The sequence below is a fragment of the Pelophylax lessonae genome, assembly GCF_965119305.1.
Source record: "Pelophylax lessonae genome assembly, chromosome: 4".
Taxonomy (NCBI): domain Eukaryota; kingdom Metazoa; phylum Chordata; class Amphibia; order Anura; family Ranidae; genus Pelophylax; species Pelophylax lessonae.
In genome coordinates, this window is record NC_138771.1 from 107,204,047 (window position 1) to 107,231,830 (window position 27,784).

General features: G+C 43.8%; 1 protein-coding gene across 1 annotated transcript in view; it reads right to left on the reverse strand.

The window, feature by feature from the left end:
• THSD4 (thrombospondin type 1 domain containing 4) overlaps window positions 1–25,971 on the reverse strand; it is a 997,759-nt gene extending 971,788 nt beyond the window's left edge. The window contains exon 1 of the mRNA XM_082253070.1: window positions 25,736–25,971. The gene's annotated coding sequence lies outside the window, so the exon portion shown is untranslated. The remainder of the gene's footprint in view (window positions 1–25,735) is intronic.
• Between the last annotated feature and the right edge of the window lie 1,813 nt (window positions 25,972–27,784).

Sequence of the window (27,784 nt, forward strand, 5' to 3'; positions counted from 1 at the left end):
TGTGGAGGTGTGAAATGGCTCGGTATTTTCTAAACTTTTCCCACTGTCCCAGACGGGTAGGCAGTGGCAGTCGCATGGTGAGGGCTGGAAAGGAATGTGTAAATGGGATCAGATTTATGTAAACCAGCAATTGGTAACAATGAAGAATGCAGTATACATAACATAAACTCTAAACACGTTTGTTAAGCCGATCTAACATTTGTCTGCTTTTTAATGATAATCTTTGAAGGTATGTCCATCTTCATCATTTTAAAACAAGAATTGACGAAAAAAGAAAGTCTACTGGCATGGTTGGCAAAATTGTAATTATTAAATTCCATCACGCAGGATAAACGTCTGTCAAACTGTCAGCCTGAGGCAGTTGAAATTGTGCATGTAATTGGCAAAGGGCTGAGTCTCCAACATAATCCTTTTACTGTTTAGGCAGTTAACAGAAAAAATGTAGAGAAGAGCTAAATATGTCTTTGCAAGAAAGGACACTGTATATAGCATGGAGGTAGAACTACAGCAATGCTTTCCTTACACCTGTAGAATTTCATTCAAATGGCGGAACAAGAAAGAAGAAAAATTGCTCATCCAACTATTTGATGGCGCCTTGATGGACTCAACATCGAACAACTTTTCCTTCAAGTTACATATCAATGTCTCCAACTTACAGGAATGAATGACCTCTTACCAAAGAGCGTTCTACTTCCGGATTCATACATGAAACTAGTTATGATTTTTCTGGGCCTGGAGCCAATTCAGAGATGAGAAAATCAAGTAAGGCTCAATTCCCACTAGCCCAACTCAAAAGTTGCGAGACTTTCAGTGCAACTTGAAGTCCGACAAAGAAACGGCTTTGATGTGACTTTTTACACTGTGTGGCATTGAAGTCATATCAAAGTCAGACCAGAGTAGTGCAGAAATCTTTTCTAAAGTCGGACAGATTTGTGTAGTATCAGTTAAGACATGTCATATGACTTTAAGTCTCACAAGTCAGGTCCCTATGTGGCATCAGTGGGAACCAAAGCTTATCATTAGATCCTACAAAAAAACTTTGCATCTTTCTCCTTTATTTCACTTGTGCTTGTTGGAACCGACTGTTGAATTGTCCACTTTAAGCTGCCCATAGATTGATTGAAATTCGCCCGATTTACTGGGGGACCGGTCAAATTTTAGTCTATTTATAGACACTGGTTGTACAGAAGTCGATCTACAGATTAATGTCTGTACAACCACCATGCTAGAAAATCTCCTCTTGATCAGCACTGCAGGCTATAGCTTGTTCTCTCTTTTTATTGGTGGATTTTCAGAGTTAGGAAAAGAAACATGATATCAAAGAAAGAGGAGGTTTAGTGGCCAAGCAGTTTCTAGGATCAAGAGATGTGTGATTTGAGGTGAGTATTAAAGCAGCAAGGGGTGAAGGTTTTTTTTTCTCTCTTTTTTCAGGAGGTGCTGTGAAGAAAATCGCCATGAACCTATCCTGGGTGAGGGAGCATGGTTTTTTTTACAAAGTGAGATTTCACCCCATTCACTAAGATCTGGGGGAAATGACCGTGCAAAGTGCAACTTCCCTTGCAGAGTACACATCCTATTTGCTTTTAGTAAATTAACCCCATAGTGGTGTCTTATTCATGACAGAAGAAGACTGGTGAAGAAGCACTGCAAAGAGCCTAGCCCTAAGAAGTGTTGTACCTAACTGATGTGTTACCATAGAGTTGTCTGGCAAAGAATCTTACTCTGCCTAAGGCCCCTTTCACACAGGGAGACCGTTCAGATCCGCCTTTCAGTTTTTTGGGCGGATCTGAACGGATGCCCAATGCATCTCTATGGGGCATCGAATGTCAGCGGAGACATGTCCACTGACATCCGATCCGTCAAAACTGGACGGATGGAAACCCTATTTTCCATCAGTCTGGCGGATCGGATGAGAACGGACAGACAGTCCGTTTTAAAAAACAGTCCAGGAACGTAGCGCCATCATGGATGTGGAAAGCCGGCTGTGACTCCTTGGTGCTTCACAGCCGGCTTCTCACTGCGCATGTCCGCTGATCCCCTGGTAATCAGAGCATAGCGGGTGGATAACAGATAACCATCTGCTCAGTTTCTGCAGAGCACATATGGACAGAGCCCACTCTGCTGCATGAGCAGCTGGGTGTAAATAGACTCCGCTGTCCATTTAACCCCACTGCCCCATGACCTGATCCACGTAGACCGAGGAGGACAAAATCCCTTCCTTTTTTTTTTTTTTTTTACAGGATCAGATCAGTGGTAGGTGGGTGTAAGTGGACACAAGCCTATTTACACCAACCGGTCCTTAGGGGTCAATGGAGGGTCTATGGAAAAGTGTTTACTGCTGTCTGTGTGCCTGCTAAAAAATATTTCCACTCATTTAGATAGAAACCTAAAAGTGTGATGGCACAAAAAAGGTCAATTAGGTCTGCCCATATATATATTATATATTATTTTTTTTTTTGGTCCTGTGAAGACCTGTGGCAACACAAACATTGATACCCAATGCTGATTTTACTCTTTACCTGCTCTACTCAAAGTGCGTTAATTGCTGTTTGGGTCCCCAGTGCAGAGACCACACTGTCCTAATGACCATGCAAAAAATGAAGAGAGATCTGTTCATCAGAGGGTTCTAAACCTTCCTCATCCCATGCAAATAAGTAAAGAAAAGTTTTGTCTGGGCTTTTATGATACAGTATGCTATATAAAATACTATTTTACATGTGCAAACCTGCAAAAAAAAATAAATACATATATTCTCATTCTAAAGTATATATACCAAAAATAGTATATATTTTTCTGGTTAATTATCAAATTATGATCTCTATATCTGAAATTTCCAATCAGCTCAGAAATGACTAAATATATCCCATATTCCATCCAATATCCCCCGCTCAGGATTATATTGTTTGATGCTTTGAGGGTGATTTACCGCTGTTAATCACTGTGGTGTTAGAAAGAGAAAGGATGACAGACATCTGTAAAATGAGACGGACATTTTGCTTTAAAAAGTCAGTAAGCACTCCATACCAAAGCATTAAAATGTCAGCTCATATTTTAACCTCCATAAAACCTGGTAAAAAAACAGCTGTCTCCATTGCAGTAAAAGAGAGGATCTGAAGATCAAACAAATACTTTTTTCCACCCTAATCTTCTGGCATAATTTACTGATTTTTATCTCTGAAAAAATATTTCCTTTAACTACTCAAGTGAAAAAAAAAAAAAAAACTGAAAAGAAAGTTACAATGATCATGTTGCGAAAATAAAAATAGTATTAAAGTCAAACGATGTTCACATATTGATGGTGATCTGTTCCACCTGCTGGCAGAGAGATGAACTGCTCCAAAGGAAAAGCATTGTGTACTTTTAGTGACCACATACACTGTATTTGAGTTATCATTGCAACGTTTAACCTAAAGTCGTTTTTTGCATCATTCGTATTTCACAAGCTTGTCCTTCCATGTTTTTGTTATTGTAATAAATGTAGAGATTTGTAAAGCAGCCAGTAGAGGGAGCTCTGGATTTGACTCCAATCACTGTGCATCCTGCTTAACAACTGCTGAGATATAATATCAATCACAAAGGGGGTACATAGAACTCAATGTGTTTGCAGATTCTTGGGGTACCCAAATTTCCAAAACCAAAGAATGTAACTTTGGCCTGCAATGCATATTTGTATGTACACAGTGAAAAACGTACAATATACAGCAAATACAGTTAATACATACATAGATATGGATAACCAAAAAAAAAAAAAAAAGCCCATTTAATTCATATCTGACATTACACAGCACTATGCATGTCCAAATATATACTCCATACAGCTGATATATGACACACAGCTGTGTATAACATAATAGCCTATTGTATTCAGCTCATTTCATATTGTTCCATGCAAATGTAGATATATAAATATATATACTGTATAAAGCTGATGTAACACACAGCTGTGTATATGATGAGGTTTGCATAAAGGATACGTTTACACGGACACTGATTAAAAAGAGCATTCAGTGAATGTATTTCGGACAGCAATTGAGCTGTACGGCTATCACTTGAATGCCATGTGCTATCTAGTGCTGCATGCAATGTTAGGGTTAGCATGGTATGGCACCGGCATGCTTAGTACCCCCTTTATAGCCTGAATATACCTGGCAGGTGTTCCCCTTTACACCCCTGTGAACCATCTGCCTCTTTACCCCATTCGCCTGCACTGATGTGCCATCTCCAAATCACCATCACCACCCCAACCTTCTCCAATCACCTGCACCGCCGCACCTTTCCCCAATCGCCTTCACCGCCGCACCTTTCCCCAATCGCCTGCACCGCCGCACCTTTCCCCAATCGCCTACACCACCGCACCTTTACCTTTCCCCAATAACCTGCACCGCCGCACCCTTCCCCAATCACCTGCACCCTTCCCCAATCACCTGCACCACTGCACCCTTTCCCCAATCACCTGCACCGCCGCACCCTTTCCCCAATCACCTGCACCGCCGCACCCTTTCCCCAATCACCTGCACCGCCACACCCTTCCCCAATCACCTGTACCGCCGCACCCTTCCACAATCACCAGCACCACCGCACCCTTCCCCAATCACCAGCACCACCGCACCCTTCCACAATCACCAGCACCACCGCACCCTTCCCCAATCACCAGCACCACCGCACCCTTCCCCAATCACCTGCACCCCCGCACCTTTCCCCAATCACCTGCACCACCGCACCCTTCCCCAATCACCTGCACCACCGCACCCTTCCCCAATCACCTGCACCACCGCACCTTTCCCCAATCACCTGCACCACCGCACCTTTCCCCAGTCACCTGCACCACCGCACCTTTCCCTAGTCACCTGCACCCTTCCCTAGTCACCTGCAGCACCGCACCCTGTCACCTGTCCCATAGCTCTCTCCTCAAGTTGCTTGCAATAATGTGCTCACCTGCAGTCACCTACAACACCATACCAACCCTCAATGATCCACTGTGCAGTGCCATTCCCCAGTCACCTGTAGCACCACACCCACCAACAGTCAGCTGCAACGCCACACCTACCTACCTACCTCCAGTGATCTGCCCTGAAGCACCCTACCCCAGTCACCTCCACTGCAAAGCCCTGCCGCAATCACCTGCAACACTGCACCCACCCCGTTGAACTGACCCACAGTTCTCTCCCCTATGTCACCCACCCTAGTCACCTGCAACACCATATCCTCCCCTAGTCTTCTGCTCCATTTTGCCCTGCCAGTTACCTGCACCGCATTTCCCCTATTACCATTCTTTCTACTCGGATAAACTGCTAGCATTACCGGCTTCTATTTTTCTAGGTAACTTCAAGATATCTTATCAATTAATATCACATCTGTTGTTCACCAAGAATACAGACTGTACTGAATATTATTCAGACAGTATGAGCATATACACATCTTTATACACTACACTATAAAGAAAATATAGCACAGCTGGCAAGTAAAAACATGAAATTAGCATTGAAAACATCCATTCACGTAAAAGAAAGAAAAATGCATCATAGTTTTCCTTTGGATGTGGAGGACAAGCTGCATGCTGATGGTGAGAAAAGGTTTCTAGGGATTTCTCTAGTTTGAAATTAAGAAGCATTCTTCTTTTACACACAGAACATAAAGATCATACTACTTCAGATTCTTTATGCTTTGTAAGTCACCACTTAAAGAAGATCCGAATTTATACAGCGAAAGGTATAAAGGAAGATCATATTTGCACATGTCAGCTTAGCATAAATCAACTTTTTAAAAGGTTGTCACCTATAGTACATAAAACAAGCACGACAATGGTCCTTCTGCATCATGCTGAACTAGTTTTCCCTTCATTAGATGGAAACGTAGGATTTATTTCTTACAGGTACTTATATAGCGCTGTAATTTACAGAGCACTTTACATGTGTACTGTACATTTACATCAGACCCTTGTAAAACTCTGACATTCACAGACATGACTAGGCATGATGGGAATTGTAGTTCCTGAGCAATTGGAGGGCCATAGTTTGAAGACCCCTGGTCTAAAGTCTCTAACATTCATACATACACACATAAACTAGTCTAGCATGTCTTTGGAGTGTAGGAGGAAACCAACACAGGCATAGGAAAAACATACAAACTCAAGGCAGGTAGTGCCATAGTTGGGATGTGAACCAACAAAAATGTATTTACATCCATTTAAAGTCACCTTTCCCACTACTATTGGATTCTCCATATAGAACACCACATTACTTGCAAAAAAGTCCCCAGTCTTTCAATGTCTTCAAAAGCAAGTCTCTAGTCTTCAACCATAGCTGTAGAATTTCCAAAATATTTGACTGATTTCCTGCAGTGTGGTGTGACTGCAGTCTCTGACCGTCTTCTCCAACATTACATATAGGGGTTGGACACAAATATAGAAACACCAGCTAAAAGAACAAAATCAATACCCAATATGGTGTTGGACTGCCTTTGGCATCCAAGGCAGCCTTAACTCTCCTGGGAATTGACAAATATAAGTCTTGGAGAGTCGTAATTTAATCTGATGCCAGTTGATCGTGCTTGTGCTTATCAGAGGCACCAGCTAAGCGGGCACCAACAATTTGCCCTCTTTGAAACTCCGTAAACTCTGACATGACTGTCAGTGAATGACAAAAGCGAGGCTTCCCACCTGTTAGCTAGGTGTCTCACCACACAGTGTAAGCGAAAGAATGTGAGGAAAGGGCAGATAGACTGTTGTAAGGCCGCCTTTTCCTCATGGAATGGCAGACAAAGGAGCTTTAAACCCTTCATTGATTCATTTTAATGGGGGGTTTGTGATAGGTCAAAAAAGTCAGCTGATTGGAAATGATCTGGAAGTTCTGGGTGGTCCTCTAGGATAGGTCATCTAGGTCACGTGACTGCCCAGAACATTCCAGAAATTCCCAGGACCCCCATTTAAGCAGGAGGCTGGGGGGGTCTTTGCCAGTGGCTAGAGGAATATTTGAAAAGTGCCGCACAGATTTTGGCTGATTTTGTTTACAGTTTTAAAGTATTTATTGATTGAGTTAGAGCCTGTTCACACTGAGGCGATCCGACGTGCCGGGGCAACCTGTGAAGTCGTGGTGCACAGCGCGCACCGTGACCACGGAGCGACATGCACGGACTTCATATCATTGAAGTCAATGCGGGTCGCTCCAGGTCGCCCCAAAGTAGTACTGGACCCTTTTTCTAAGTTGGAGCGACTTGTGTCGCTCCTATTAGAACGGGTCCTGTGCTAATCTATGGCAGGCGACCCATGGCGACTTGTCAGGCGACCAAGTCGTCTGACAAGTCGCCCCAGTGTAAATCGGCTCTTATGGTGAACTGTTGATTGTTTATATTTATGAACACCATTAAGCAAGACTGTGGCCGGTGTTGATCCAGTTGGGTGTGTATAGTGTTCTTTGTATGTTTGGAGTAAATGCCGCCTACCATCCCATGTTACATAATTTCCGCTTTCAACACAAAACATATCGTCACTTTCACACCTGCAAACCTTGTAGTGTATTTTTGTCCAACCCCTGTATACTATACCAGAACTTGACAGATTTGCTTTGAATCTAGGAGCCAGCTAAAAAAGTTAGGAGCCAGTTTTATTTAACTAATAAATTCTATTGGTGGAACATGTAACATGTTCTGAAGGTAAACTTATCCTTTAGAGCCCATTCACATTAGCGCGACTTGTCAGCCTGACAAGTCGCGGTCCATTGAGTTGTACAGGACCCGTTCTAATAGGAGCGACACAAGTCGCTCCGACTTAGAAAAAGGGTCCTGTACTACTTTGGGGTGACCTCGGAGCGACTTGCATAGACTTCCATTATGTGAAGTCTCTGCAAGTCGCGCCGAAGTCGCGGTGCACGCGACTTCACAGGTCGCCCCCCGAAGTCGTGCCGCCTCGATGTGAATGGGCTCTTAACCCTTTCACAGCCAGAGCGGTTTTTGCACACGTTTAAAAATAATTTTAGGCCTGAAGATTACATAAACACCAAAGCACTATATATTTTCTGAAAGCAGAAAACCTAGAGAATAAAATAGTGTGTAGTTTCATAAAACCGCAAAGGTCTAGGAAACATAAAATTTCAGTAAAAAACAAAACAAAAAAACACAGTAAAAGTTAATTTTAGGGGGCACAAAAAACGTAATACATTTACCAAATTTTTGGGTAAAATATAAAAAGCAGAGGTTGCACCAAGTAAATAGATACCCAACATGTCTAACCTTAAACATGTCAGTATCCTATATTTTCCATAGGGGATGATTTAAAAGCCCCCCATCGGTTTAGTGTTACGAAGGAGGTCTAGTGCTAGAATTATTACTCTCATTTCAGTGTGCGTGACGATATGTAACATGTGTATCGCAATCAACGTTTTCCAGGTGTAGGCGCCCTGCCGCGTGTGTTTACATTTGTACGTGCGTATATGCGAGGGGCTTTAATTATTTTTTTGGGGGGGGGTATTTTATGTGCTTGAATGAAACTTTTTTACAATTAAAAAAACATTTTTTTTTTTATATTTAGATTAACTTTTCTTTCTCCACCACAAGGGGAACAAAAAGTCCCCTATGCAATGTGATGAGACATCCCGGGTCTAAAAGACTGAATGGGGACCTGGAAGTGGCATCACACGTCACTTCCGGGTCAACAACTAGAACATGTATTCGCTCTCCTCCCTCCCCTCTACCCAGTGGCACCCATTATGCTGGTCCCGGGCCGGTAAAAGGGCAAGCGGAGCCTGGGATACATGGCGGGGGGGGGGTGCGTACAAGATGTGGGAGGCATTCGGGTGGCAGCGCCAGTCCAAAACTTTGTGGCCATGGCGACCTGGCGGTTTTTGTCGAACCCTGTACTACACATTATGTATGGCTTTCATCATATCAGTTGCAGTTGATGTCCTCTATACCCAGTTGACAACCACAGCTCTACTGTTACTCCCAAGAGCTCTAAGAAGCCCGGGTTGACTAAACTCAACAGATTTGGTTTATAACTGTAGGATCACCTTTGAGAGGGCTAAAAGAACAGACTCTAGACTTTCATCCTTACCCTTGCTTTACTTTAGGAAATCAATGATCTTGGCCATGCAAGCAGCCAATAAAGTGTCAGAGTCTCTCACGTCAACAAACTTGTTCTAGGGTCAGTAACTCAAAAAGCGATGAAGAAAGGATAACAATGACAGCAGTAGAGCTTGCACCTTCACCCTCCAATATAAGTCAGATGAAAGGCTGCAGTCGGATAAGGAGCATGTATCATGGCCAATAATATCCATTGCACAGAGGTACATTGTAGAATGTTTCTTACCTATTAAAGCGGTCTCATATAAATATAATCGCTAGATCTGGGTTTCTCAACCTTTCAAACACGAGGAAACCCTTGAAATAACTTTCTACTCAGGGAACCCCTGCTAATAATTTTTGTATCTACAGCTTACTGAACATTGGTGTGATGGCCAGTGGGAAGAACACTCCTTACATGTGTGGCCCCCTTTTACAGATAGCTAAAAACAGGGGTGTCAAACTCAATTTCATCCACATCAGAATTACGATTGCCCCCAAAGAGCCAGTTGTATCTGTAAGACTATATAAATTTGACCAGGGTTCCTCTTTCTCAGAATAGGATCAGGAACTCAACTAACAGCCCCCCCCCCTTTAAACCGCATTGAACAGTGAGTGTGGCCAACAGTGGGAGGATCTTAGAGGGGCAATAAATACCAGGAGTGCGGTATGTGCAGAGTTCAGGGGTGCACTATGTACAGAGTGCAAGGTTGAGGAGTGTACTGCATACAACATGCAAGGTTTAGGGGTGTTCTATGCACAGTGTGTAGGGTTCAGCTCTTTCCCTGTCTACATCTCACTTTCACCAATCCTTGGCATCACTCTCCCCCATTCCCCACCTTTGCACACATCACCCTCATAGCTCTTATCTACCCCCCCCCCCTACAAAAGCTTCCTCACATCTCCCTCACCTGGCTCTAGCGCCTCACAGCAATGTAGGAATGTAGATGACTCCACCACTCTCACTTGCAGGGAAATCATTGCTTGGCAACTGGGCACAGATGGGGTATCACAGTGCAGCTTACCAAGTGATGCCCCATTCCACACTGCACCTACAGGTTCCTTGTCCCCACTGTGAGTGCAGGGCGGGCAGGGATCTGAGAGGAAGGCTGTCCTTCCACAGAATGCTTTGGTGTTTACAAGTGACAGAGGTGAGGGGAGGGCAAGAGCCGGAGGTGGTAGAATGAAGTTCTACCAAGTTCCATCTGAAAAAAAGCTAAGGGTGCGAGGACCACATGAAATGCCCTGGCAGGCCTTATATTTGACACATGTAACTAAAAAGATCATTGGTGTCAGTTAAAACTTAGGAGCAAGCATTGCTCTTTGCTCAAGGGACCCCTAGCAACTTCTGAAAGAACTAGGGTTCCACAGAATCCTGGTTGAGAAAGGCTGCTCTAGATGTTCCCTAGAAATTAAATGCAGCAACGCAGCAGAGGTTGAGCTTAGCATTGTGTGACAGAGGGAGAGAGTGCACATGCATGGGTTTTTAACCCAGAACAGCTCTAAGTCCTGTGGAGCTAGTAGTACGTGCCCAACATATGTCACGTACTGGCATCTAGGTAGGAAAGGGAAGGTCACTCACACAAGTATGACATTTGAAAGAAGCTCTTTTTTTTTTAAAAGCTGCACAGGTATTTTTTTTTTTATGTACTTAACTACATTTGGACTTTTATTGGAAAGGTGAACTTAGCCTTTAATCCAATGGGCATCGATTGAGGGAGATAATATGTTGAATTCCAATGATGCTGCCCAGTGGGAGCTGTGTTGATGCTGTCTAAGCCTCTATCTAAAGCTATGCCTGGGAACCTTCCATCCTAGTGAGAATATTTGTGGAAACCAAAGTACCATAATTCTATTTTATTGACTTTAAATAAGTGGGAAGTGCCTGCCAATGCCTATGTAGAAGAAGTGGAGCCAACCTGGCTTACAGGAAACAGAAGGCACTTGTAACGCTGAGCGCTCCGGTCCCTGCTTCTGGACTGGAGCGCTCGCGGCGTTCCTTCCAGATCCACTCACCTGTGCCCGCTCAGGCTCCTTCCTCCGCTCCCCGCTCACATGGTTCCCGGCGCATGCGCCCCTGCACCATAGGGCGCGCGCGCGCCGGTTGTTTGAGATTTAAGGGGCCTGTGCACCAGTAATTGGTGCCTGGTCCAAACCTCCCTTCCTGTTTCCTGTGACCTGTTTCCTGTTTGTTATATAAACCCACTCCCCCTTCCTGTCCTTGCCGGATCTTGTTGCCTTTTGTGCCTTGAGAAAGCGTTTGGTGTATTTTCCCTGCCTGTGTATCAGACCTTCTGCTGTTGCCCCTGACTACGAACCGTTGCCGCCTGCCTTGACCTTTTGCTTCGTCTGACCCTGCCTTTGCCTTGTCCTTCTGTACCACGCCTGAATCAGCTGTCTGTGAGGTTGAGCCGTTACCGGAGGATACGACCTGGTTGCTACTGCCGCAGCAAGTCCATCCCGCCTTGCGGCAGGCTCTGGTGAAAACCGGTAGTAACTTAGAACCGATCCTCTAGTACAGTCCACGCCAATCCCCCACTGACACAGAGGATCCACCTCCAGTGCAGTCACCTGCCGCCAGTCCGGACCCTGACAGCACTGGGACCTTTTCTGTTGAGCTGCAATTGCAGAAAGAATAATCAAGCAGATATTCAGACACTGACTTTGGAGGAACTTGTCCTGTCCAGCCTCCCTAGGTGTCTATGTGGCCTACAACAGGGGTCCCCAACCCCTTGGCCACAGGCGGGTACCGGTCAGTGGACTGTTAATATGTGGGCCGCACAGCAGGAACTGAATGTATTTTTAAGTGTAAGCAGTGTAAGTACCTACATTTGACCTGGTGTCAGCCACTTGCAGTCCCTGTACAACAGGGATGGAATATTAGAAAAAGAAGCAGTAAAAGGTGTCAATCCGTTTATGTGCTGACAAGAACTATGCTAATAGGAAGAGAAAGAAAAGTAATAGAGAGATGATCCTTTCACTACCAAGTCATAGGTTGGGGTGTGTCCAAGACGACCTGGGCTCAGAAGAAGTAGACTGACTAAATAAAAAATAATACAAGAAAATCTATGGATTAAAAGGTAAATACTGCAGCAAAAGCTTTTATTGTTTATGCGATTTAAATGGGCTATGCATTATTTGGTTATTTATGGTTGGAGTTCTGCTTTAAAACATAGAAGATGCTAGTTTTGTATTGTCTGTTCCATCACCCATCTCTCCTGCTGAGTACTTCAGCAAACGCAAACTTCAAGAATTGATGAAATGAGTGGTGCCCAACTTCACATCAAGGATTCAGCCCTAAGAGTGAATGTGCTCCAGAGCTACATTGAAATTAGCATTCTGAGTTTAACCCTGTTCGGACACTTAAGGGTTGATTTACTAAAGGCAAATCCACTGTGCACTACAGGTCGCTATAGATCTGAGGGTGGGGAAGTCCTGAAATGAGGGGAAGGTCTGCTGATTTCTATCATCCAATCATGTGCAAGCAAAAACACAGTTTTTAATTTTCCTTGGATGATCCCCTCAGATCTACAGCGACTGCACTTCCAAATGCACAGTGGATTTGCCTTAAATAACCCCCCCCCCAATATGATCTCCCATAACCCTGGCATTTTTAATTAAAAAAAAAAAAAGTAAATAAATATATATTATACATACATACATACACACACACTGGGTTATTTACTAAAACTGGAAAGTGCAAAATTCTGGTGCACCTCTGCATAGAAATCAATCAGCTTTCAGGGTGTATTGCCAAAGCCTAAAGCCTAGTACACACGCAACGAATTTCCGCCGACCGGTCGTCCATCTTTTGTCCAGAGTGGTGTCTGTTGGTTGGAATGTGCCTAGACTGCACACAAATTTTCCCGCACGACAAAATTCTACTTCAGAAGTGATGTCATGTGCTGGTTTGCTTTCTTTGTGTTCTTTCTTCTCTGAGCATGCCCAGTCTTGCTCATTGGATTTTTCCCTAATGGGGTACTTTGACGCAGTGGTGGGCTTGAGCACGATATGGCCATATGGTGGGACCAAATCTACATTTTTATTTATGGATCGTCTCCATATTTAATAGTCATTTCTTTTGCATGTGTGCGCTATTCTTTTTTAATATACATGTCGCTTGGTTCATAGCTGCACCAGCTTTAGATATACATGTTCAGGGTTTGCTCCCCCAATTTTTTGCTTGTTTATTATGTATTCGGTCTGACCAGACTTCTGAGGTTGAGCACCCCACCCCCCACACACACCTGTACTCTATCAGAGTCCACTATCAAGTAGATATAGGAGGAGTCCCCTGTAGTGCATTAGCACATCTCTCCCAGCAAGGAGTGTTGTCTCCAAGGGTTAGAGAGGCTGGATTCATCCTTTTTTATGAATAGTGTAGGACCCACTGATAATGGGGTACTTTGACGTAGTGATGGGCTTGAGCACGATATGGCCATATGGTGGGACCAAATCCCCATTTTTATTTATGGAATGTCATGTGTTGGTTTGCTTTCTTTGTGTTCTTTCATCTCTGAGCATGCCCAGTCTTGCAAATAAGATTTTTCCCCATCTAAATCTGTACTAATGAGACGAAAATCGGACGTGTTTTGACAGTCAACAAAAATTGTATAGCCTGCACATCAGGATTTTTTTCGGCCGAAAAGTCGGAGTCGGTTGTCGGAAGCATCATACTAACAAGCCGAAAATCGGCAGATCGGTCGTCGGACGAAAATTAAGTAGCAATCAGCAGGCTGTGTATGACTGAAACGTAAAACACAACCATCAGAGAAGTGGAAAGTCATTCCTCTAGCTCTTTCACTTGTGTATGTACATATTTCAGTTTGTGCTACTGAACTCTGTAAACAGGGGTGTTACAACAGGTAAGAAGGAAGAGTAAAATGTGTAGAAAAGGAACCTAGACCTCCATTGGTTGGCTCCAAAAACAGAAAATATTACGTAAAACTAACTATAAAAAGATACAGAAAGAAAAAAAAAAAAAAAAATTATATATATATATATATATATATATATATATATATATATATATATATATATATATATATATATATATATATATATATATATATATATATATATATATATATATATATATATATATATATATATATATATATATACACATATACACATATACACATATACACATATACACATATACACATATACACATACACACATACACACATATACACATATACACATATACACATATACACACAACCATTATGCATACTTGCGCTAAAGATAAACATATTTACAGCAAATATAGATCGGGTACATTCAGTATATGTCCATGTATGCAGTCATTGTGTATATATTACTTGGTACCTTGCACTACCAGGAAGGTAAGAACCTGCAAAACAAAATATTCCTTTTGACTTGGTCATCAGCCCAATGAATACTGCCAAATAAAGTGAACCAGTGCTTTGCCCATGTGCCCCACAAGCTGTACATAAACTTCCATTCGCTTTCCCACTCATCCATGCAAGTGCTAGGAAATGAAAGGGATTCCAGGTTAAGCTTCAAGTGGAGCTTACATATGGCTCTGGACTGTCTTCCTGTCCAAATGTGACAGCCCTGGCCAATCACCAGTTATGTGCTTTCTATCTTGAGAAATAATGGGAAGATTTCCTGATTCCCATTGGCAATAAGTCAAGGAAAGCTGAGTACCAGCTGCAGTGGAGACCTACACTGATGCAGGTTTGCTTTAAAGACTGTGCCTCATGAATCTGACCCTGATCTTTACATAGATGGCCTTCTATGGACTACTTTAACTTAAAGTAGATCCATAGGCAAAAATCTCCTTTTTTTTATTTTGGATAGCGTAATGGAAGGTCATAACCCCTGTCAGTTTATTTTTAGCCATCTATGTCCCAGTGGGGAGATTTTCCTTCACTTCCTGTCCCATAGCCAAAGCAGGAAGTGAGAGGAAATCCCTGCAAGTTAGGGGAATCCCTTGGGGACCCCCAAGTCACCCGATCTAGTGTCCTCAAGATTTCCCTCTATTACATTTCTGGGGACAACCCGAAATTTGGGATTTGAGATTGAGAGATTTCATTAATTTCCTCTCACTTCCTGTTTGGCTATCGGACAGGAAGTGAAGGTAAATCTCCCCAGTGGGAAAAACCATCCCTTACTGTATCAAACATTAACCACTTGCCAACTGCCTCCTGTATATTTACTGCGGCAGTCAGACAAAGTAGTACTACGTCGCTCAGCAGGAAACAAGTCCTATCACTATCTAATACCATCACTGCTGGCACTCTATTACTGAGTCTAGGATGAGAGATGTTCTTCCTAAATAATTCTTTCCTATTAGCATAAGTGATACATAGAGCCCTAGAGGTCGATATGCGATCCTGCTATGTAAGATCGCATGTCTCTGTGATTACATCACAAGCCATGCCCCCTCACAGTTAGAATCACGCCCCTAGGGACACACTTAACCCCTTGATCACCAGTAAAGTTAACCCCTTCCCTGCCAGTGTCATTTTTACACTAACGGTGCATATTTTTAGCACTGATTACTGTAGTAATGACACTGGTCCCCCCAAAAGTGTCAAAAATGTCAGTCAGGGGTCCGAACTGTCCGCTGCAATGTCGCAGTCCCACAAAAAAAAAAAAAAAAAGGCAGATCGCCACCATTACTAGTTAAAAAAAAAAAAAAAACACAATAAAAATGACATAAATCTTTCCCGTAGTTAGTAAACGCAATAACTTGTGCGCAAACCAATCAAAATACGCTTGTGATTTTTTTTACCAAAAATATGTAGCAGAAAACAAATTGGCCTTAAATGTTAAAAAAAATTTGGATTTTTTACATTTTTTTTTGAGAATTTCATATAACAAATGTGAAAAATATTGTTATTTTTTCAAAATTGTCACACAGGTTATCAAATACCACCAAAAGAAAGCTCTGTTTGTGGGGGAAAAAAAAGGACGTCAATTTCATTTGGGTACAGCGTCGCACGACCGCGCAATTCTCTGTTAAATTCACGCAGTGCGGAAACGCAAAATAGGGCCTGGTCTTTGAGCAGCCAAATCCTCTGGGGCTTAAGTGGTTAAAAAAGAAAGGTTTGCCTATAGTTCTACTTTAATGTTACAAAGTACCAATAATGAAACAAGTCCTATCGCTATCTAATACCATCACTGCTGGCACTCTATTACTGAGTCTATTTAGGAAGAACATCTCTCATCCTAATTCTTTCCTATTAGCGATACATAGAGCCCTAGAGGTCTTGTTGATCTTTGACGTACTTGGTGTTTCAGATAACCTGACAATGAACAATGTCTTGAGTGCTAGACACACATAATGAGGCTGCCACAAATGTAATAGATACAGCAGTGAAGCCTGATAAACTTCAGTTCTGTAATAGTAAATTCTAATGTATGCGGAATCTAAGAATATCTGTGTGAAAATGGAAAACGTATGTTCACCTGGAGGGAATAAACAATCATGCATGGCCATATGGATACTTTAAAGGGGTTTTCCATAGGAATTTCATATATAAAATCACAATATTTATTGGACACTGCGGACATTTCGAGGGGTAAAAAAGAGGACAGCTATAGATGTACTGCTATGTCCCTTACATTTATTCTGAAGTGTCCCATGTGATGGCAGCCATAGTTGAAATTCTCTGTTCTCTGCCCCCTCCCATCATTTTTCAGTGATGGGGGGGGGGTATAAAAGAGCCAAAAGACCGACTATACCTGACCTTTCTGCCCCCCTCCTCCATTCACGGAAGCTGTACTATTGCTTCCATTTACGAAAAAAAAAAAATCTATGAATGGAGGGCAGTCAGTTGAATGAAAGGTCCACCTCTCCCATTCCTGGATTGTGTGTCATTGTTGGAAGCTATAGTAAGCCTTCTATGAATGGAGGAGGGGGGCAGGAGGGATCAGCAGAGTCAGCTCTCTTGATTAGTGTTTTTGACAGGTCCCTCAGCTCTATTAACTCTCGCAGCACTGGAAGATTACAGCTGCAGGATATGGAGGGGGGGCAGGGGTCTTTTGATTTCAAGTATTACATCCGGAACCAGAACAAGGGACACTTCAGACTAAATGCCATCCGTAGTGCTGATTTTTTTTTTTTTTTTAAATAAAGTATTATTTAACCCTTGAATGTCCTAAATGTGACAGACCCAACCAGGACATGGGCTTTTGAAGAGGACTAGGGGCAAGCCTCCTACCCACTGATTATGGCCCATGGAGAGAGCAGATCATTACTGATTATGGCCCATGGAGAGAGCAGATCATTCTCTATTGATGGACAATCATGTAATGGATGCTGAGAGCGTGGTTTGGGTTACTTCTCTGAATAGGAACAATAAAGCTACCCTTCTGCAGTGGATAGAGAGGTGTAATATTAATTTTGTACAGGTTAATAGTCAGAGGGAATATGGTAGCCCTGCTGCAGACTGGGTTGGAGAGGCTCCTTTTTTATGGGGCAGAAATTTATCAACAACATTCTTTAAGAGATCTAATAATTCCATCTTTTCAGACTGCTGGAACATTGTATGAGTTTGTCTAATAGACTGTTACAGGCAAGTCCGAGGTGGGGTGGAATCACTGTTTTTAATTTTGTGTGTCTCTCCCATTGTGTGCCTCCTAGGTGTGCATTTACATTGTTAATTGAGTCACCTTCTGTTTCTGTCTGTTGGCTAATTTTTGGAGGTTCCTACATAATTACACAAGGATTAGTTTTGTGTCAACTCAACCTCTTATCTAACCATTGTGTGACGATTTGGGTAAAATTTGGATTTCATTTTTCCATGTGGCAACTGACCTACTTTTGAAGTGTATAAATACTTGTATTTCTTTTCAATAAAGAGTCATTCCTTTGGTTCTACAACATCTTTTCTGTCTACAATGCTTGGGGTAAATGGGCTGGCATTAGCTCTCGGTCTGCTGGAAGGGTTTGGAGGACAGGAGGCACTGTTTGGCGGAAGCATCCAGGCTGAGTGCCTAGCGTTCCATCACACTAAGCTTAAGCTCAAATGGTGAAAACCTTGGGGCTATCATAGACACGTTAGTCACCGATTAGAAACTGATGCAGGGCATCACTTGCTGCATGTTTATTTCAGTTCATAGACCTAATAAGTAGTGAAGCCATGATGACAGTCTTTATTGCCGGTTCACACTGAAGCAGCACGACTTTGGGGGCGACCTGTGAAATCGCGTGCACCGTGATTTCGGCACGACTTGCACGGACTTCATAAAATGAATGTCTATGCAAGTCGCTCCAGGTTGCCCCGAAGTAGTACAGGACCCTTTTTCTAGGTCGGAGCGACTTGTGTCGCTCCTATTAGAACGGTTCCTGTAGCAGTCAATGGACCGCGACGGTGCTTTAATTGTCAGGCTGACCAAGTCGCCTGACAAGTCGTACTAGTGTACTAGTGTGAATGGAGACTTAAAGCCTATATGTAGCTAACTGTGCTGGTTCCTCTTCTGCTAATAGAAATCCTCCTCTGTCCATGCCAACCCATGTCAGTGGAGTGTGTAGGGGGAGGTGGATAGAGCAGGGATCAGCACAAGGGACACATCCAACTGACTAAGTTATGTCCCTTGTGCTGATCTTTGTTTTTGTCTTATCTGAACTCAGGCTTTAAAACCAAGCCAGTAACATCAGCTTCCACTTTTCCGTCCTTACAGGTTTGAAAAGGTAATTTAGTGTGCCCCGAATGCAGAGTGCAGTGCGCCTGGGATGTCGCCAGCCGCTGAAATTGTGAATATCTCCTAAACAGTGCATGTTTAGGAGATATTCATTGTACCTATATGTAGGACTTTTTATAAGCTAACCTGTAGGCACAAGATTAAAAGAAGAGTTTTATCTAGTAGAATTCTGTCGTACGCTTTAAGCCCTGTACACACGATCAGATTATTGAACGATCTGTCGTCCATTTTTTGTGGCATGCTAGTCTGATGTGGAAAGTGAAGAGGTTTTTTTCATACGAATTTTCCCGTACGACAGAATTCTACTTCAGAAGTGATGTCATGTGTTGGATTGCTTTGTATGTGTTCTTTCGTTTCTGACCATGCCTAGTCTTGCTCTTAAGATTTTTTTTCCGTCGAAATCTGTACTAATGAGACGAAAATCGGACGTTGTTTTGACGGACGATAAAAAGTTTATAGCCTGCACATCAGGATTTTTTCGGCCGAAAAGTCGGGAGTCGGCTGTCGAAAGCACCATACTAACAATCCGAAAATCGGGAGATCGGTCATCGGACGAATTTTCCCTTTAGATTTTCTTATCGTGTGTACGGGCCTTTAGATTGCCAGTCTTTTAGGGCAGGGACTGATGTGAATTTGTATTTGTACAGTGCTGCATAAATTGTTGGCAAAATACCTGTAAGTGTGTGTGTGTGTGTGTGTGTGTGTGTGTGTGTATATATATATATATATATATATATATATATATATATATATATATATATATATATATAAACACACACACACACACACCTGTATATATTTTCCCTTCATTTCCCGAGTAAGTATGGCCCCTTAAAAGCTGTTCTAATCCCATTTAGAATACCACCTGCATGGAGTTTGTATGTCCTCTCTTTGTTTGTGTGGGTTTCCTCCATCTAAAGCAGGGGTGAGGAACCTTTTTTCTGCTAAGGGCCATTTGGGTATTTATAAAATCATTCGGGGGCCGTATAAAATTATCAACTTAAAAATGTGCCTGTTATATTTGGTCAAACATTTAATTAATTAACTCACCCCTAATGTGATGGCTGCAACTGCTTCTCTTAGGTGAGGTGTGTGATGTTAGCTGGTATTGATGATGATGCTACTCGCAACTGGTTTTCCATGTTTGCGTCGGTCAGTCTGGAGCGCACTAGAATCTTTGTGGTGGCAAGTTTTGAAAAGAACTGCTGGCGGGTACTGCTGGTGGGTACAGCTGGCTGGTACTGCTGGTGGGTACAGCTTGCTCAGGCTGGTACGGCTGGCTTGTACTGTGCTGTGGGTACTGCTGGCTGGTACTGCTGTGGGTACTGCTGGCTCAGGCTGGTACTGCTATGGGTACTGCTGACACAGGCTGGTACTGTGCTGTAGGTACTGCTGACTCTGGCTGGTACTGCTGTGTGTACTGCTGGCGGGAAATGCTGGCTAGCAGCGGCGCCGCTCTGGAGGAAGAGGCGATGTTTCCTGTATTGGTCACAGACGGAGTTCATTTGATATCACTCTGCTGTGACTCACTCAGACTGTCAGAACAGAGCCGGAACTATAAAGGAAGCATCGGCTCCACTCTGACAGATCAGCTGAGAGACTCAGCTCCACGGGGGCCCGGACCAAATGACTTTGAGGGCCGCATACGGCCCCCGGGCCTTAGGTTCCCCACCCCTGATCTAAAGGCTTGCTGGTAAATTACTTGGCCATAGTATTTTTAGGAACCAGATTGTAAGCTCCTTGAGCCAGGGACTAATGTGAATGTACAGTATGGAAATTGTCAGCGCTATATAAACACCTATTATCTTAGAATAATAAATCACAAGCGCTACCCCAATACAGGATGGGAGAGCGGAGTCTGACATCTCAATGGCTGATTTACTAAAGTGTCAGGTGTGATGAGAGGTATTGAACACAGACAACCAATCATATGCAGGGGACAGGCTGAAATGAACGCAGGTTTGCTCCACATTTCAGGCTCCTAATGAATAAATGATGGGTTACACGTCTGATCTACCTGCTGCCCACCAGACTCCCTCCCAGGTGATCCCATGATCAGCTCAGGAATGAATCCCCCCATAAGCATAGTGACTCATAGCCTGGGAGTAGAACATTCCTTCTTGGGGATAAATCATCACTATCCTCTCCTTCCCTCCCTGAGAACTCTGAAGTTTCCTGTCACTTGTTTTCCCCTTATCTGTTATGCTTGATTTACAATGAATGCTGGCAGATCTTATAAAAAGCCGTCTTCCAGGTAGATGAAAATGAGCCGTATGCAGACTCCCAGCATTCTACAGACAGCTTTAATCTGAGGATTTATCACTGCTCCTGTGCCCCGAGCAACGTTACTCGCCTTTACCTGCATGTGTCATAGGAAGGGAGCCAGGGAACATCCACACTAATGAAAGGATTACCAGACTCAGCACTACTACAGCTCCTAAAGATCCAGAGGGGCCACGGTGAGAACCTACCCCCCCAGAAGGTGACAACCCCCCCCCCCCTTCCAGATCACCCACCATCGTCCAGGACTGCGCAACTGGAAATTATACACAAAGGAGCGAATGCCATTGTAAAGTCAAATGAGTCCTCTGCTATTACTTATATAGAGATTACTTAGGTAAACGTTACATTTTTTTCTCCGAATCGATCTCTTACGATCTATAGACGACAACCCATTTGATTAATCTGCCACATACAGGGAAGTGGATTCCTATTGATTGTTAATCATGGGTTCACACTGAAGCCGTTTTAAAATTGTGCGAGTTCAGCCAGCATTTCAGTCCGACTTCGGGGGCGACTTCGCAGATATCTATGTGGGTTCCTGCACAGATGTCTATGAAAATCGCCCCCTGAAGGTCGCCAAAAGTAGTACAGAAACTATTTATGGGAATCAGTGCGGTGCCGCAAAGTCGGCATTGCACCGATTCGAACAGTGCAATTGGCTCCAATTTGACATGTCACATCGGACCAATGCGAACCCGGGCTTAGATACGTTTATACTTAATGATTGTAAATAATTGAGAGTCGGTTCACATTAGCGCGACACGACTCCTTACTACTTCGGGGGCGACTTGTGCATTACAATGCACCACGACTTCGGAGCGACTTGCACGGACTTCACATAATGGAAGTCTATGCAAGTCACTCCGAGGTCGCCCCGAAATAGTACAGGACCCTGTTTCTAAGTCGCAGCGAATTGTGTCGCTCCTATTAGAACGGGTCCTGACAAGTCGCGCTAATGTGAATGGGCTCTGACTCCATCTTTGTTTCCACCATGGGACCTCAGAATCTGATCAATCAAAATACAATTGTATTTATGAATACCGGATCTCAGTGCTGCATCAAATTTGATCGAAACTAATGCTGGCCATACACTATCCGAAATATCGGGCAAACTCATTTTCGAAAAACGATCGGCCGCGAGAGCAGACGATCGTGCCATCATGTAATGACCGAATTTCAAACGATAAATCGTTCAATGGACATACATGAATTCAGTTTGTCACATATACCCAGTGCAAACAGGTCGGCCGAGAAAAACACATTAACCTTTCAATTTATCGTTCGGCCGGCAGATTTTCAAAACTACTCCTTCGAATTTTCGGCTCTAAAAAGTTGAAAACGATTTTCTATTTGTGCCCATTAACTGGACGATCGGACCAAATTACAGATTTTTGAACGATTTTTCGGCAGGTATATGGCCAGCATAAGTTTCAGTTCACAATGGTGGGATGCAGGAAACACTGCGATTCAGTGCCGCTTCCTGCATCCCACCTGGATTGCACACTGGTTCAGATTGCGCTCTGCAAACCGCTGGGGGTGTCAATGTAAATTTAACGACACCCCCAGATCAGTTCGCAGATCGCAGTGCGAACTGTAAAATGGTGCAGGAAGTGGATTGCATAGGTGTGAATACCCATGCGATTCGATTCCAGTGCGGACCAAAAAAGGGTCCTGCTGCTGCACTATTTTGGTGCGAATGCGATGTGATATCAGCCATACAGTTTATATGGCTCAGACACCATAAGCCTCACCATACACATTGCCATCTGTCCATACAATCTTTGGAGCGATCAAAACTCTGTAATATGGAGGACGAACGTAATCTAACCAATCCATTTCTATACAATCAGACAGGCCCATGCACTACAGTTTTTGGTAGATCTAAAGCTCATCACACACGTTAAAATCGAACTGTATGGCTCCATTCACATTAGCGTATCTCCAGTGCAACTTTGGAGTGCGATTTTGATCTGGCTTTGCACTCAATGGATCCAAGTCGCATCAAAAGTTGTACCAAAGTAGTGCAGGCAGCTTTTCAAAGTCGCTGCTCCTTTAAGTCACGCCGATTTGAACAGATGTTATTGGAAAGAATAGGCTGCAACTTATCATGCGACTTTGATGTCCAAAGTGTGATTGGAGCATCTACCAAAAACTTTGCATTGCACAGGCCTGCCTGATTGGATAAATATGGATTAGATTACGGGGGTCCTCATATTACATCGTTTTGGTAAATCTACACTATTCAATTTGTTGTACAATCTTCTTTAGATTTACCAAAATGATGGAGTGAGGACAAACCTAAATGATACTTCCAATCTGTATCCAGCCAGGCCGACCCATGGAATATATAGTTGGTAGTAGATTGTACAATGTATGGTCACTTTAAAGCAGAACTAAGGTTAAAAAGGAATAATTGTGAACAGGCAGGGGCTTTATTGCAGTCATGCAACATCTCTTCTGTAATAAAGTACACCTACCTGCCTATTTGCAATCCTCTGTGGAAAGTTTACTGAGCTGCGCATGCACAGCTCAGTATACATTCCAGCACACTGAAAATGTGTCGGGATGACTGCGCTCCCTTGCATGCATAGGAGTGGCGTCACCCCACACTGGCAAATCAAAATGGTCAAAGACCAACACCTAGGAGAACCGGGGGGGGGAGAAGATGTCACACTGGTGCGGGACCTAGCAGCGTTGGATTGTTGGAACCAAGTATACTATATATATGCTGTAGTTCTGCTTTAAGGATGCTAATAATTGCACACACTGGCCAATCACAGGAGCTCATCAAAACTAGAGCAGCCAGAATCTGGAGCAGTTGTGCATGGCAACCAATCAGCTTCTAGTTTGAATTTTCAAAGCTTAAAAAATAATTGGCAAAGAATATTTTAATGCTGAGCAGGGCTGCTATGTCTCTCCTGCATTAACATTCCGTACCTGGCTGTATGCGCAGTACACTGAGCGGCGCGCACACAGCTCAATGTATAATATTCAGCAATGCCGAGATCAATGAACTCCCACACATGTGTGGGAGTGACATCATTCCAGCCGGGCCAATGAAAATGGCCAAGGATAGGTACCCAGAAGCCATACTAGCCAAACATGTCAGTGGCCGGCGGGGAGCCCCATGATACCGCAGTGCTGGAGAGAAGGGGAGTATAGTTCCACTTTAACTCAACAAGCTGACACTAGAAGCTGATTGGCTGCCATGAACAGCTGCTCCAGATTCTGTATTAAAGCAAGCAGGTGCAGAAGTAGCGCAGTCGCCCATAGCAACAAATAAAACTCCACTGATGACAGTCTGGTTGCTAGGCAACACTTCTACTATAGTATTCACAGATCATCTCTATACTATACAAAGTATAAGACATGGGTCATATACTACAGATACAAAACTACAACTATACTACACATCACACACAGGAAACATCTTCCTACACAGAGATCACTCATCAGAGGGATACAACAATTCCTGGTGTTCATAATGAAAGAATCATGCACAGTACATGGAGGGTAAATGGAGGTGTAAAGCACATAGGGGTTGCTCAGTACATACATGGAGGGTGCAGAGTACATACATGGAGTGTGCACAGTACATACATGGAGGGTGCACAGCGCATACATGGAGGGTGCACAGTACATACATGGAGGGTGCACAGTACATACATGGAGGGTGCACAGTGCATACATGGAGGGTGCACAGTGCATACATGGAGGGTGCACAGTGCATACATGGAGGGTGCACAGTGCATACATGGAGGGTGCACAGTGCATACATGGAGGGTGCACAGTACACACATGGAGGGTGCACGGTACACACATGGAGGGTGCACGGTACACACATGGAGGGTGAATAGAACATACATGGAGGGTGCACAGTACACACATGGAGGGTGCACAGTACATACATGGAGGGTGCACAGTACATACATGGAGGGTGCACAGTACATACATGGAGGGTGCACAGCACATACATGTAGGGGGCACAGCACATACATGGAGGGTGCACAGTACATACATGGAGGGTGCACAGTACACACATGGAGGGTGCTCAGTACATACATGGAGGGTGCACAGCACATACATGGAGGGTGCACAGCACATACATGGAGGGTGCACAGCACATACATGGAGGGTGCACAGTACACACTTGGAGGGTGCACAGTACACACATGGAGGGTGCACAGTACATACATGGAGGGTGCTCAGTACATACATGGAGGGTGCACAGTACACACTTGGAGGGTGCTAAGTACATACATGGAGGGTGCACAGCACATACATGGAGGGTGCACAGTACATACATGGAGGGTGCACAGTACATACATGGAGGGTGCTCAGTACATACATGGAGGGTGCTCAGTACATACATGGAGGGTGCACAGCACATACATGGAGGGTGCACAGTACATACATGGAGGGTGCACAGTACATACATGGAGGGTGCTCAGTACATACATGGAGGGTGCACAGTACACACATGGAGGGTGCTAAGTACATACATGGAGGGTGCACAGTACACACATGGAGGGTGCACAGTACACACATGGAGGGTGCACAGCACATACATGGAGGGTGCACAGTCCATACATGGAGGGTGCACAGTACACACATGGAGGGTGCACAGTACATACATGGAGGGTGCACAGTACATACATGGAGGGTGCACAGCACATACATGGAGGGTGCACAGTCAGCCCACCTGCCCATCACTTACCTGCAGCCAGCTGTCTCCTAGGATCGCTCACTCTCCAGATCCTCCAATTCCCAGGCTGTCCAATCAATGACAACTTTTACAGTGCAGGACCAGGCAGCACCCCCCAGATTCCGAGCCGTCCCTCCAGCGGGGGAGATGTGTCCGGGCGAGGAAAGTGCATGCAGGTTCACTTCAGTTCCCTGGCAACTGTACGCTATGGGAGGAAAGAACGTGTGTCCGTACAGCGCCGTCCCGGACAAGACTCATTCACCGCTTCTATGGGCACTGTCAGCGCACACAGCGGCCTCTATACCGCCACCTGGCGGAGGATAATCATAAGGCAGGAGAGGGAAATCCCAGGTCAGACTCACACATGTCTGGGTTTATATCGGATCACTTTGAGAGGGTAGTACATACTGGGCGGATAGAAATTCGAATGAAAGAAAAATCTTACAAACAATTTGTACAATTCTTAAAACGTTCTTATGCTGGTTATACATGATTCATTTTTTTATGGTTCAACTAAAGCCAGCTGCATTGATCATTCAGGAAAAACCCAACAGGCTGGTTGTACACCAATCGATCGATAGATTAACTTGTGTACAATCAGCTAGTCCATATATTACCCTGCTTAATCGGCCGGATTTCGATCCATGTATGGCTGGCTTTAAGCTGACTATACATAGGTAGATTTTCAAACTAATTGCCAGAATTTCTGACAAAAAAAAAAAAAAAAAAAAGAGAAGGTTCTTAAGCCTAGTACACACTATGAGAAAATCGGACCAACGATCGTCCAATTTTCTATGAAGGTGAGTACCATGACGTAGCCGAGAATGATATTACCTGTCATTTCCCGTTCTGTGTCTTCTAAATCCATATTTTCTATTCGATCATTTCCATACAATTGGTGTACACATAAAAGTTTCTAGCTTGCACCTTCATTTTTTTTTTTTTATTCGAACAGTTAGATTTAGCTGTCAAAAGCACTATACCAACAAACAGATAATCGACTGATTGTTCTTCTTATGCCCCGTACACACGTGCAGATTATCTGAAGACTTTTGTCTTCAGATTTACCTTTTCTATGTAGTGCAAGGGCCTGCCGGATTGCATACAAATTGAAAGTGTTTAGGTTTGACCTCATATTATATGGTTTTGGTAAGTCTGCAGACAAAAGTCTTCAGATAATCTGCACGTGTGTACGGGGCATTACTGAAATTTTTGTCGGATTTTCTTATGGTGTGTCTCCAAAAGGTTTGTTCTTTTTTCTAATCTTTAGAGGGTCAAATCAATGCTCATTTTTTAACACAGTGATAAGAAATTTCAAAGGAGCAGAATGAAAAAATGTTCTCAAATGAATGAATTTCTAACAGTGTATGTGGTTTTCATTCAGTAAAGTGCATCCATTACAAAATCAAATGCTAAGAGCACACAAAATCTTTGAACACCATTTGAATGTTTTGAGAATTTTCCTGAGACTTCCTTTAGAATTTTAGTTCAAAACTCTCTCCATCTATGGCCAGCTTTAGGATATTCTCAGAACATTTAAAAGTAATTGGACAGATTTTATTTGCTTTCACCATTTGATTCTAAAATGCAGAGGCGTAACTAGAACCTTCAGGGCCCCGGTGCAAGAAACCATGAAGGGCCCCCCGGACCCCTGGCCCGGGGCCCTTCCCTTCAAGCCTGGGGCTCTTCCCACTGATCCTGGGGCCCTTTACTCTCATTGTGGGGCCCTTTATTACGGTCCCACAGCGGGACCCTTTCACAAGTTCTGCAGTGGGCCCCCCTCCTGCCAAACCATGAAGGGCCCCCCGGACCCCTGGCCCGGGGCCCTTCCCTTCAAGCCTGGGGCTCTTCCCACTGATCCTGGGGCCCTTTACTCTCATTGTGGGGCCCTTTATTACGGTCCCACAGCGGGACCCTTTCACAAGTTCTGCAGTGGGCCCCCCTCCTGCCATCTTGGGGCCTCCCCACAGTGGTGGAATGCCAGGGCCCCATCACAAGTGTGACCTTTGCGATCCTGGAAGTTCACCCACTGGTGTCAGTAGTTTTTATTTTTTTGGTATT